This window comes from Monodelphis domestica, chromosome 3 (genome assembly GCF_027887165.1).
Source record: "Monodelphis domestica isolate mMonDom1 chromosome 3, mMonDom1.pri, whole genome shotgun sequence".
Classification (NCBI taxonomy): domain Eukaryota; kingdom Metazoa; phylum Chordata; class Mammalia; order Didelphimorphia; family Didelphidae; genus Monodelphis; species Monodelphis domestica.
The window spans coordinates 454142205-454156504 of NC_077229.1; the positions used below are offsets into that span (position 1 = coordinate 454142205).

The 14300-nt window shown below is 33.7% G+C and overlaps 1 protein-coding gene and 1 pseudogene across 1 annotated transcript in view; both read right to left on the reverse strand.

Moving 5' to 3' along the window:
- Positions 1-14300, reverse strand: part of HCN1 (hyperpolarization activated cyclic nucleotide gated potassium channel 1) — a 609900-nt gene that overhangs the window by 263019 nt on the left and 332581 nt on the right. The gene's annotated exons all lie outside the window — the stretch shown is intronic.
- LOC130458509 (cyclin-G1-like) lies at positions 1516-10093 on the reverse strand (annotated as a pseudogene).

Genomic DNA, 14300 nt, shown 5'->3' on the forward strand with positions numbered 1-14300 from the left:
AAGGAAAAGATATACTCAACTGAATGTCAAATTCTAGAGAATAGCAAAGAGAGACAATTTTTTTAAATGAACAATGTAAAGAAAAAGAAGGAAACAATGGGAAACAATGGGAAAGATCTCTTCAAGACAATTGGATATATCAAGGGGATGTTTCTCACAATATTAGTATGATAAAGAACAAAATGGCATGAACTTAACAGAAGTAGAAGAGATAAAGAAGAGGTGGCAAGATACACAGAACTATACAAGAAAGACCTTAACATCACTGATAACCACAAAGGTATATCTATTTATCTAGACCCAGGCATCCTTGAGAACAAAGTTGAGGGAGCTTTAAGAATGTTAATAACAAAATAATTAATGGAAATGACAGAATTCCAACTGAGCTATTTAAAATCCTAAAAGATTATACTGTTAAAGATTTTACTCAATATGTCACCAAATTTGGAAAATGCATTGGTGGCCATTGGATTGAAAAAAAAAAAAGAGATTTATTCTAGTCCTAAAGAAGAGACATGTCAAAGATACTAAAATTATTGAATGACTGCCTTCATTTCACATGCTATCAAGTTTATGCTGAAGATTGTGAAAGTTAAGCTTCAGCAATACGTAAACCAAAAATTATCAAAAGTGTAGAAGTGTTTTCAGAGGCAGAGGAACTAGAGACCAAATTGACAATATTTGCTTTATTATGCGGAAAGCATGAGTTTTTCAGGGAAAAAAATGTAATTTTGGTTTATTGACTAGACTAGGGCCTTTCTTTTTTTTAATTTAAAATTGTAATATTAAGTTCATTTATTTTTAATTGCTTTTACAAGATTACATGATTCATGTTCTCTCCTCCCTCTATTCCCTCCCTCCTCCAGGAGCTGAAAAGTAATTCCACTGTTATATAAGTATTATCACTCAATATCTATTTCCATAGTATTCATTTTTGTAATGGTCTTTTAAAACCAAACCCCAAATCCTATACCCATATCAACAAGTGACAAATTATATGTTGTTATTTTTCCTTTCTATTCCCACAGCCCTTTTTCTTGATGTGGATAACATTCTTTCTCATAAAACCCTCAGGATTGTCCTGGATCCCTGCATTGCTATTAGTAGCAAACTCTCTTACATTTGATGGTCCCATAATGTTTCAGTTACTGTGTACAGGATTCTCCTGGTTCTGCTCATTTCACTCTGCCTCAGTTCATGGAGTAGACTAAGGCCTTTGAATGTGTAGATAACAACATTTGGCAAATGTTCAAATTGATAAAGAGTATCTCTATGTGGTTCAGGAAGCAAGAGATAGAACCAAATATGAAAAGACTGATTTTTTTATTCTGAAAAGAAGTATAATAAAGTTGTATATTTTAACCCCATTTATTTGAAATATAAGAATTAATAAATGAAAAGCCAGAATTAAGGTTGAATTTCAAGACTATAAGATATGGAGACAATACTACTCTGATGGTAGAAAGTTAAGAATTAAAAAGCCTACTCATAAAGATGAAAGAGGTGAGTGTAAAAGCAGGTCTGTACATTAACATAAAAATAAAAGAAAAATTAGGATCATGGCATATAGTCCTCACATTTCCTATCAAATCGAGGAAGAAGAAATAGAAGCAGTGTCAGACTTTTTTTTGGGGGGGGGAATCAAAGATCAATGAAAATGTCAACTGCAGCCATGAAATTCAATGATACTTGATACTTAGACAGAAAACAATGGCAATTATAGACAACAAAAACATCAGTTTTCTAACAAAGGTCTGTATAATCAAAGTTGTGGCTATTAATGTAGTAATACATGGCTGTGAGAGTAAGATTATGAGGAAAGCTAAGCACCACAGATTTGATACTTTTCAACTGTGGTTCTGGAGAAAATTTTTAAAAAGTTTATTGAGCAGCAAAAATAACAAATCTATCAATATTTAAAGTTCGTTGGACTACTTATTGGAAGGACAAATAATGAAGATGAAACACTTTGGTCACATAATGAAAAGTCAGGACTCATTAGAAAAGACACTGATATTGGGAAAGATTTTTTTCCCTTTTTTATTTAGGATATTTTTCCACGGTTATATGATTAAAGATTCATCGCCAATGCCCTCTTCCCTGACTCCTAACAAACAATTCCACTGGGTAATACATGCATGATTCTTCAAAACCCATTTCCATGTTATTCATATTTACAGTAGAGTGATCTTTTAATGCCAAAACTATATTCATATCACCAGTCTACCATGTGTTCAATCATATGATTTTCTTCTATATTTCTGCTCCCACAGTTCTTTCTCTGGATGTGGATAGTGTTCTTTTTTTATAAATTAATCTGGATTGTCCTGGTCATTGCATTGCTGCTAGTAGAGAAGTCCATTATATTCAATTGTTCTATAATGTATCCATCTTCATGTACAATGTTCTCCCGGTTCTGCTCCTTTCTCTCTACATCAATTCCTGGTGGTCTTTCCAATTCATATGGCATTCCTCCAGTTCATCATTCCTTTCAGCACAATAGGATTCCATCACTATCAAATACCACAATTTGCTCAGCCATTCCCCAATTGAGGGACACACACCTCATGTTCCAGTTTTTTGCCACCACAAAAAGCATGGCTATAAATATTTTTGTACAAGTCTTTTGCCTTATTATCTCTTTGGGGTACAAACCCAAAAGCAGTATGACTGGATCAAAGGGCAGGCATTCTGTTAAAGTCCCTTGAGCATAGTTCCAAATTGCCCTCCAGAATGGTTGGACCAATTCACAACTCCATCTGCAGTGTAAAGTTCTAATTTTGTCAAATCCACTCAAGCATTTGTCACTTTCCTTTGCTGTCATATTGTCGAGTCTCATAGGTGTAAGGTGGTACTTCAGAGTTGTTTTAATTTGCATTTCTTTAATCAGTAAGGATTAAGAACACATTTTCGTGTGCTTATTGATAGTTTTTATTTCATCATGAGAAAACTGCCCATTTATATCCTTTGACCATTTGTCAGTTAGAAAATGGCTTGATTGTTTTTTTGTAAATTTAACTTAGTTCCTTATATATTTGGGAAATTAAACCTTTGTCAGAGAATTTTGTTATACAAATATTCTCCTAGTTTGTTGCTTTCTTCTAATTTTGTTGCACTGGTTTGGTTTGAACAAAAACTTTGCAATTTGATATAATTAAAGTCATTAATTTTACATTTTGTAATGTTCTTTTTCCCTTGTTTTTCCCTTGTTCTGTTTCCCTTGTTCCCTAGTATAACTGTCTGACAGTTATACTATTCTATGTTCACATAATTTTTTATATCACTCTATATATTTATATTTAAGTAATTTACCAGTTTTGAATTTATCTTGGTATAAGGTATAACATCTTGATCTAAACCTAATTTTCCCATACTGTTTTCCAATTTTTCCAGCAGTTTTTCTCAAATAGAAAATCCTTGTCCCCAAAACTGAGAACTTTGGGTTTTTCAAACTCTAGCTTGCTGAGGTCATTTCCTCCTAATCTATTCCATTGATCCACCCTTCTGTCTCTTAGCCAGTTAGTACCATATGGTTTTGATCACCACTACTTTATAGTAGAGTTAAAGATCTTGTACTTCTAGGACCACATGCTTCACTTTTTTTTTTCATTATTTTCCTTGATATTCTTGATCTCTTGTTCTTTCAGATGAACATTGTTATATTATTTTTCCAATTCTATAAAAAAAGGTTTTTGGGAGTGTGACAAGTATGGCACTGAATAAGTAAATTAATTTGAGTATGATTGTCATTTTTATTATGTAAACTCATACTATCCATCAGCAATTAATAATTTTTTCAGTTATTTAGATCTAGTTTCAATTGTGTGAAAAGTGTCTTGTAGATGTGTTCATGTTTGTTTGTTATGCAAATAGATTCCTAAATATTTTATATTGTCTAGAGTGGTTTTAAATGTAGTTTCTTTTTCTAACTCCTGCTGCTGAGTTTTGTTGAAAATATATAGAAATGATGATGATTTATGTGGGTTCATCTTGTAACTGCAACTTTGCTATATATATTTGTTGATTATTTCCACTAGTGTTTTAGTTGATTTTTGAGGATTCTTTAATTATACTATCATATCACCTGCAAAGAGTGATAGCTTAGTTTCCTAATTGCCTACTTTAATCCCTTTAATTTCTTTATCTTCTCTAATTGATAATGCTAGCATTTCTAGTGCAATGTGAATAATAGAGGTGTTAATGGACATCCTTGCTTCACTCCTGATCTTATTGAGAAGTTTTTGAACTTGCCCCAATTGCAGATGATACTTGCTGATGGTTTTAGATATATATTATTTATTACTCTGAGGAAGGGTGCTTCTATTCCTATATTTTCTAGTGTTTTTTTTTTGTTTTGTTTTTGTTTTTTTGCATTTCAATAGTTTTATTGTAAGGTCACCTTCTTAGTACCAAAGCATAATGGTACTTTGTTAAGTTACTTCAGCCAACTTAAGTTTGTATTGATGAATTGGAAAGGAAATTAAATGAATTGGGTATTTAGGAGTAACTGAAGAGTGCTGCAAAATGCTTTACAAAATGAAGCATAAGACATAGGAGACATATTGTGGTTGTTTGGTTTGTCTTTAAAGGGAAGTTTTTTCCACAACATAATGTCAAAGGGAAAATTTTAATGAGTTATAGCTATTGTGGAAGTTAAGCTATATATTGCACTGATTATATGGCCTCCCAACACTATAATGTCAATTTAGATTCATTAACCTACAACTAGCCTTCGTGCTCCAGCTATCACATAATTAGTCAAATTGCTGCTTACAAATCTGTATAGACAACTCACTATAGTCTAAGTTAAATTGTCATGGGAGCATTAGGACAATAGCATACCCTATATGTGTTGCTTTTAAATATAAAGCTCTATACTAATAGTCCAATTTCATACCAATAGAAATTTTTTATTTAAAATATTAAGTGTTAGGATTAGCATATATTGCTTTAGAAGGGCAGAGCTGAGGTTTCAGATTGTCAGACTATGAGAGTTGCTTATACAAGTGAAATAATTTTTTTTTCTAAGGGACTAGATAGAGATAAAAATTGTTCTATATAAAATTTTGTATCCCTAGGATAACACTGACAATCACTTAAAATTTAATGGATCTCTTTACAACTTTAATAGACTTTTATAATCAAATTTAAATGAAAAATATGCCAAAAATAAAACTTAAGAATTATTGGATTATCTAGTTATATAAGGCTTTAACAAAGTTGTTTATGCTGCCTCAAAGACTAGTAACCCTAACAATACTAAAGTGCATCATACCATTTTTGTAAAGTTGATTTGTTTTGATGTGAACTTGTATCACATTTCAAATAACACATCAATTAAAGTCAATCATACCTTGTCATCAATACTACCTATAATCTGCATACTGACCCAGATACTACTAGATTGGATCAATATTAACTGTCAATTCACACTATATTCTCCCATCCTTATTCTACATTAGGGTTTCACACTTGAGTTTTAGTTTTGACAAACATAATTCAAAGGGGATTATAATTTAGTCATGAACATATTTTCAACTGCAGCATACATAATCAATTTCCAGCTATAGCCTGTTCCCCTCAAGTCTGAAAACCTCAATGCTAAACTAGTTGTTATGTTTCAGGTTTCACAACTTAAATCCATTCTAATATCGGAGTCCACAGTTCTCTTGTGAAATAAACCTTTAAAACAGCTAAATTTCTTCAGAAGAATCTAATTAAGACACAGTTTCAAGGACTGTTGGAAGATGAGTGATTTTGTAATAACTATGTTTCAACTGACGTGCAGAACACCCAGACACGATCGACTTCAATTCTGAAGATTTGGTTTAGAACACTTGTTTGATGAGTATTCAGTTAGGCACTTTGCTACAAGTTTCTGCCAGAAGGTCAGATCTCTGCAATTTATCTTGGAAGGTTTCTGAAGGCATTCTATTCCTTCGGTCAATTCAATAAGCTTCGGTGCTTGAACTTCTAGTGCAGCTATAGACAATGCCAATACAGAAGACTTTGATTTAGAAAACATAATTGTACAGTGGCCTGCCTTAAGCTGAGCTTCCAGCCTCTCAAAATTCAGGTTCTTTCTCCTTTCAAATGATAAGTTTTCATGAATGAGTGAATAATAGAGTTGCAGAAACTGAAAGGCAGTAGTAGCTTTGACTTTCCAACACACCTTCTCCATTACAATCTTTTCCATTCTCATCAGATCAAAAACAATGAATTTATATTGGCTTATTTGGATGAGATCAGTGCTAATGGGGCATTTTTCTCCTCCTCTGTTGAGGACTCTGGTTTGTAAACCTCGATCTTTTGCTTTCCTGAATGCAATATTCCATGCCTTTCAATTATTTAATGTAGAAGCTGCTAGGTCCTGTGTGATCTTGATTGTAGTTATATGGTATTTGAATGATTTCTTTCTGCATGCTTGAAGGATTTTCTCCTTATAATGGTGGCTCTTGAGTTTATATTTCTTGAAGTTTTCATTTGAGGATTTCTTTCTGGACGTGATCTGTGAATTTTTTTTATTTCAATTTTATTTTTTTTTGTTTGATGATCTCTGGGCAGTTATCTTTGACAATTTCTTGTAATATGAAATTTAAGGTTTTTTTCAATCATCATGGCTTTCAGGGAGTTCATTTTAATTTTATTTTAAATTAATTTTTAAAAATTTTATTATTTTTAAATTAATTTTATTTTAATTTATCGCTCCTAGGTCTATTTTCTAGGTCAGTTGTTTTTTTCAATAAGATACTTCATTTTTTTTTTCATAATTTTTTTTCATTCCTTTGATTCTCCTTTTTGTCTCCTGATTTCTAATGAAATAATTAGGTTTTTGATGATCAATTCTGATTTGAAGGCCTAATATTCCTGTCAGTTTTTGGTTCTCCTTTTTCAATTTACCCATTTCTCCTTGACTCACTTTCATTTCTCTTTCCCACTTTTCCTCGGTCTATCATAATTGTTTTTTAAAGTCCTTTTTGAATTCTTCCAGAATCTGTGTCCAATCCAGATTTTTCTTTTAGACTTGGTTATGTTTCCTTTACTTTCACTGTCTTGTTCTGTGTCTGTACCTTGCTCTTTGTCTTTATAAAAATTTTTTAGGGTTAGGTGATTTTTTTTTGTTGTATGTTCATTTTCCCTATCTAATTATAGGTAGACTGAAGAGGATAATATGATGTTCTGAGGGATGAGAGCTCTGAGAGCCCCTCTCCCTGCTGACTTAATTGGCCCTTATGACGCTAGAAGGTTAAAAACTTGCCTCAGGTTTAGTTGTAAGCTTTTGATCTCACTGATCTTGATCAGATCAGGGAATGATGAAATTCCAGCCTCAGGCTTAGTCAAGTTTTTGGTCTCACTGTGTACTTTAACCAGTTAAGCACACCCTTAATTTTCTTGTCTTGGACCTCCACACTGAGATTCAGGCAAAAATATCAACATTTAGTACTTAGTACTATCACACAACCCTCCCCAAAGTGTGAATTAAGTCCTTGTCCCAAGCCCAGACTAGAATTCCCTTAGCTGAAGTTCCAGACCTCTCCACAGATTTGAAATTTCAATGGTATGGATTGGCTTTTACCTCTTCTTGCTCAGGCAGGGTCTCAGGGTCTGGATGTTGGTTCCAGCATATGTTCCTGAACCTCGAACAACAGATGTGAGGTGTGTGTGTGTGTGTGTGTGTGTGTGTGTGTGTGTGTGTGTGGCTTGCTCTTGACTTACTCTTCTCTCCTTGCTACATCTTCTTTTTAGGTCTGCTTTCCTTTGGTCTGCTCTCTTCTTACCCCAGTGCCCCAGATGTTGGTTTCTTATCTTTTGGTTTTTTGTTTTGTTTTTTTCTTGAGAGTTGTTTCACTTTGTCTACTTATTGGTTCTTTCACTCCTGTATTGTTTTGTCGTGATATTTTAATCTTGGTTGGAAAAGATTCTCATTGTGGCACAGAGCTACTGAGGATTACTCCTTCATCTTGACTCCACCCCTAAAACTTTGATATTGATATTAGGAATGATTGATTACAAAGAAGAAGGAGATAGCAGAGAAAAAGTTGGATAGACAGTATTATGGAAACAATGGGTGTGAGCTTGGACCAACTTTGAGATGTAGAGGAGGATAGAGATGTTTGGCATGCTATGATCCATGCTATGATTCATGGGCCAGAAATTGTCAGAAATAACTAAATGAATGAACGATTTCAAATACCTTTGGAGACAAAATAAAATCCAAAAACTAAATTTTAGACTGCACTGACCTACACTAGTGGAGGAATTTCCTCCTCATAATTTTTATTATTGTTTTCATTTTCATTCTTGTTCAGTTTCCTTCTTGTCTTTCCTTCTTGTCTAAGATAAGAGAAAAGGACAAGTATATAATCAAGTGGAACTTAGAAATATAGCATGAAAAGTAAGTATGTTGAATTTTCTTTTAAAGAGTATTTTTGAGAAACATGATTATAGAATACTTTAAAAAACTAAGGATGATAGATGATTATAGTACTACAACCTGGTTCATTTCAAGGATAAAAAAGAAAAGAAAAAAGGGTATTGTAAAAATTAAATTTAATGTCAAATAAAATATTATCTTTTGAGAGACTTATTAATGATCATTAGAAAAAAAGGAATAAAAGGGATATAAAATTAAAAAAAACACTCACCCATGGATAATTAGCCTGTTCATAACCCCTGAACTCACCACCACCATCCTTGCTGGGAAACCAAAGAGGCTGAGAAGGACTGAATTTATCCCCTGTCTACAGGAAGTATGTAATAACAAGAAATTAGTGGGCTCCCATGAAATGTAGTGCTTTTTTAGGGTTACAGATTTTCAATTATACAGTACTCAGTTTAAGCAATATTTCTACAAAGTCCATTTGGAATGCAGAGTCTTTTCTTTTTTGTTTTGGTTTAACACACATCGTACATACTAGGGTGAAATATATCCATGAATGTACAATTATCCAAATCTTGAATACCTGGAGTATTATGGCATTACAAATTCTCATTTTTATCTGATGTACCTTACTTAGCTTCTTCAATGAATCCTCATGATAACCTCACTCCATTTCAACACATTGGTAGGACATATAGAATCACTGAATTATAGATAGATGATGTCAGAAGCCATTTAGTTTAAAATCTTCATTTATGAAGAAATTGAGAAAAGTTAGATTATTTGTCCAATGTCATAGAAGCTGTGTGAGAGAGAGATTTTGAGCTCAAGGTCTGTGACTTTTGAGTGAGTGTTCTTACTGTGGTATATTTAAATAGTATTTTAAATACATTCTCTAATTCCATTTAATGGAAATATTCTATCTCTCACAAATTCTGTTTCTAGACATAACTCTAAAGTTGGTGAATTGAGTTCTATTCCAGTTGTTTCTGAATTTATAGTCTTAGGGCACATAGTTGAAAGAGTCCATATTAATGGCCTTTCTCTTTGTTGGAATCATACATATTCACAAAGCAGTTCTCAGTCCTCAGGTTACTTACTTTTATAGAACAATAAAGTAGAATGACCCATTTTCATCCATCTCCCTATGACTGTTTTATCCAAATGCAATTTTATAGAGAGGATGTTGAATGATTTGATGAATAATGCAAACTGGTAAAATTGATCTGAGGTTGACAGGAAACTTGCCTATTCAAATCAGTTGAATGAAGTTCAATTCACTTCAATAAAATTCACTCCAATTCATTTTATTTCAATTAATACATATATAAGAGTCAAGGAAATGTGAGTTCACTATTTTGGTCCTTGGAGAACCAAAGGTGGACTGTGACATAGACCCTGATCCTAAGGTCCTTAAGATCTATTAAGAAAATTTTATATAAAAAGTGAATAAGTAAACTACAGGGAGCTAGGCTGTACAGTGGATAGAGTACTGGTCCTAGAGCTGGAAAGACCTCAGTTCAAATCCTTTCTAGCTGGGTGCCCTTGGAAAGTCTCTTAACATGATTTGTTTTAGTTTATCATCTGGAAAATGAGCTAGAGAAGAAAATGGCAAACCACTCCAGTAGTTTTGACAAGAAAACCCCAAATGTGGTTCTGAAGAATCAGACACAACTGAATAACAATACATAAACTAACATATAATGAAAGCAAAGATGAAATTCTGGAAAAAAAGTGCTGTATGAAAATTGAGGAAAGGGAGACTTTACTTAGTTTGGGAACTCAAAGCATAATTCAAAAGGCTTCATGAAAAAACATCACCTAAACAAGGTCTTAAAAGAAGAAAAGAATTCAATCAATCAAAATGCCTATGCTAATCCTTGGAGGTAGTAGAAGGAATATTAGATTAGAAAACAATTATTAGTTTAATGTGTCTGGAGAAATGAGTACATGAAAGCTGATAATGGGAAAATAGGCAAGAAGGGTCAATTGGAGGTAGCTTGTGGAGTACCACATGCAGAACCATGGAAGTAATTTTGAGTTTTGCTTTATCTTTTAACTTGTTCACTTTTATTTGAACTAGTCTTAGTCTTTATACAGGCTCAACTCCTTTTCTTCCCCTTCTACTGGCACCAATATCATGGGCTTCCAGGGAAATTATTGCAGGGTGATTTGAGAAAAAGCTGGACTGACCTATATGAACTATTGAAGAGTTAAATAACTATAACCAAGAGAGTATTGTACATAGTAGAAGCAATATTATACAATGATTAAGTGTAAAAGACTCAATTATTCTCAGATATACAATAATTTATACAATAATCTGGGACAATTCTGAAGGATTTATAACAAAAATGTTGTCCATTTCCAGAAAAAGAACTGTAGGAATCAGAAGGAAGATCAAAGCACACTCATTAAATTTTAGATTATTTGTGTTTTTATTTTAGAGTTTGGGTTTTATATGAGTATTCACTCACAACAAAGGTCAACATGAAATTATGCTCTGCATTATTATGCATGTATAACTCAGATCCCTATCTCGGAGGGAGGAAGGTAGATTGAGGGAGAGAATTTTTTTCTTATAATTTCAGAAAATACATGTTGAAAATTGCTATTCCATATGGCCAGGAAAATAAAATATTTAAAAATAAATACATATTATGGCAGAAGATTCAAATTGTATGAATTTTTTCAGGATTATTTAAATTACCTCTAAGTATTACTATTGTTTCTCCCTACCTTATATGGATTAATATAAGTAGCTCCTCTATGTAGAATAGGATAGCTTGCACAGAGGCAATAAATTCCCTATAATAATGGCTGTATACAATATTGAGAATGACAATTAAAAATATACTTGAAAAGTTTGGAAGATTAACTGTAGAATTTTGAAGTAGCCAGATCCCCTACTACACATTTAAACTGCACGTGATCTTCACTGTTTGCATACTAAAATTATGAGTCAAACAACAAAATAATAAAATAAAATAAAGCCATGACCATCTCATATATTTTGGGTTGACAATTATCACCATGCCATATCCTTTAACTAAAAGAGAAAGACAATTTAGAAGCAACTATGTAGCACAACAGAATCTCTGAACTAATCATTTGGTTTTCCGTTCTACATCTCCTTATAGGAGGCCAGAATGGAGACTCCGATCTCTATACAGTATAGACAGTGCCCAATTTACATAAATTTGTATTATGCAAATTTGACTTTAAAAATCAAAATTCTAACTTCTGGGGGCAGAGCCAAGATGGTAGAGGAGAACAAAAATGCTCTGAGTCACCATGAGAATCCTCTCCAATCAATATTAAAATATCACCACAAAATGAATACAGAAGTGAAAGAACCAACAAGGAGATAGAGTGAAACAACTTTCAAGAAAAGAAAAACCCCATAATTAGGCATAGAACATCTGGAGCACTAGGATAAGAGGGGAGCACAGTCAGGAGGAAGCTATAGCAAGGAATGAGGAGATATCTAAGATTAAGTCACCCCTTCACCCCACATCTGCTATTCCAGCTTTGGACCCTAAGACCAAGTCAATATTTAGATCCTGAGACTCTGTCTGGCAAATAGAGACCCAACTAATCCACACCCCCTGAAATTTCAAAACTGTGGAGAAATCCAGAATCATAGCCCAGGGCAGTCTGTGCTAAAGTGGGCTGATCTGTGTGGGTCCAGGGCAAAGCTAGGACTTTCAGTTTGGGGAGGCTAACAGTACTGGGGGGGTGTCAGAATCTTTCTGCCTAAAGCTCAGGGCAGAGCTCCAGGACAGGGCAATCAAGGTTGTGTCCAATTAGAACAAGTACCTAGTAAGACCAAAAACTTACACCTAAGCCTGAAGCTACAATTTAAGTAGTTTCTGACTCATTCAAGATCAAAGTAAGACCAAAATGTTACAACCAAGCCTAAGGCAAATCTTTGAGCTATCAGGATCCCTAGGGTTAATTGAATGATGGGGGAGGAGGTTCTCAGAGCTCTCATCCCTCAGGCTATAAGAACTGAAACTAGTAAGTTGACAATAGCATCAAGAAAGGACTGAAGTTTAAGAGCAAACCCTAACTTCCCAGAAAACAGAGCCTATGAATAATTTGGTAGGAAACATAAACAAACAACAACAAAAAAAGTACCTCATGCTAAAGAATTTTAATGGAGTCAAAGTGCAAGTTACAGACACAGAACAGGACAGTGAAAGCAAATAAAACACATCCAAAGTCCAAAGAAAAATATGGATTGGACACAGATTCTGGTAGAGCTCAAAAAAGACTTCAAAAACCAATTAAGAGAGGCAGAGGAATGGTAGGGAAGAGAAATGAAAGAAAGCAAGAAGAAATGAAGGAGAACCAAAAGCAGGCAAAGGAAAATCAGGACTTAAAAATTAGAATTGAGCAACTAAAAACTAATGATCTAAGAAATGAAGAAACATTAAAGTAGAATCAAAGAAGGGGGGGGGGGGACAGAAGAAAACATGATATATCTTACTGAAAAAAAAAAACTGACCTGAAAAATAGATCTAGGGGAGACAATTTAAGAATTATTAGACTACCTGAAAGCTTTGATCAAGAAAAAAGCTTGGATATCATAATACAAGGAATTATCAATGAAAACTGTCAAGATATCCTGAAATAAGAAAATAAAATTGAAATTGAAGCAATTCACAGAACACTTCCAGAAAGAAATCATCAAATGACTGCTTCTAGGAATATAATAGCTCAATTTAAGAACCACCATGATAAAGAGAAAATTTTTCAAGCAGCCAGAAAGAAGAAATTCAAATACCATGGAGCTATAATCAGGTTCACATAGTACCTAGAGGCTTCTAAATTAAAGAATCCAAAGGCATGGAATATGATATTCAGGAAGGTGATAGATCTGGGTTCCCAACTGTAAGGATGACATTAGAAAATAAGTATTATTTTATTAGTTTAGGGATAATAAGTAAAGTGGCTGCCTTGAGAAAGAATTGGAGTTTGAAGCAGAGCTGAGAGAGCATGTTAATTTCAAATGCTGACAGTTATAACCGTTTTTCTATGTCAATTATTCTCTCTGGCACTTGGGAGTTGTTCTCTGGCAATTGGCAGAGACACACTCTCAGAGACTCTCTCAGAGCTGGAGGAGGTAACATCTTTGACTCTTTGTCTGAGGGAAAGAGTTGAAGGAGCTCGGGGTTTTCCTTTCCCAACCTGGGAAATACTATTGAATATCTGTTGTGTTTTTTTAGATTGTTTAACTCTGAAAAAAGCAAAGAAAAACCTGGTTTGGACCCTGAGTCTGTTAATCTATAAAGAAAATAGAAGGACGATACTTAGAAAGAGGGAGGGAAAGTAACCCTATTAGGATGATATGATGTATATGTAAATGTGATGATATGAAAAAATATGTATGTATGTTATGATATACATACATAGGATATGACATGTAAAAAATTCAAGGGATGCAAGAGATAATTGCACTGAGAGAAAAGGGAAAGGAAAGATAGAATTGGTAAATTATATAACAAAGAAGTGTGAAAAATCATTATAGAGAGAAGAGGATAAGGGTGTTGACGGGCAATGCTATAAACATTACTTTCATTGTAACTGACTCAGAGAGGGAAATAAATTAAGAATTCTGAAAGGAAGGTATAGAAAAATGTATCCGAAACACATATGAAAAGTCTAAGGGTAAGCTTGGTGGCTCAGTCAATAGAGGCCTAGGGAAATGAGATCCTACATTTAAATCTGGTTTCAGACACTTCCTACCTATATGACCCTCAGAAAGTCACACCTCCATTTGCCTTGTCCTTACCACTCTTCTACCTGGGAATAAATACTATTGATTCTAAAATGGAAGCTAAGGGTTTAAAAAAGTATGCCCACAGTTTATTCAATATTTCCATGGATTTAACAAAGATGAAAGATCCAAAGAAGT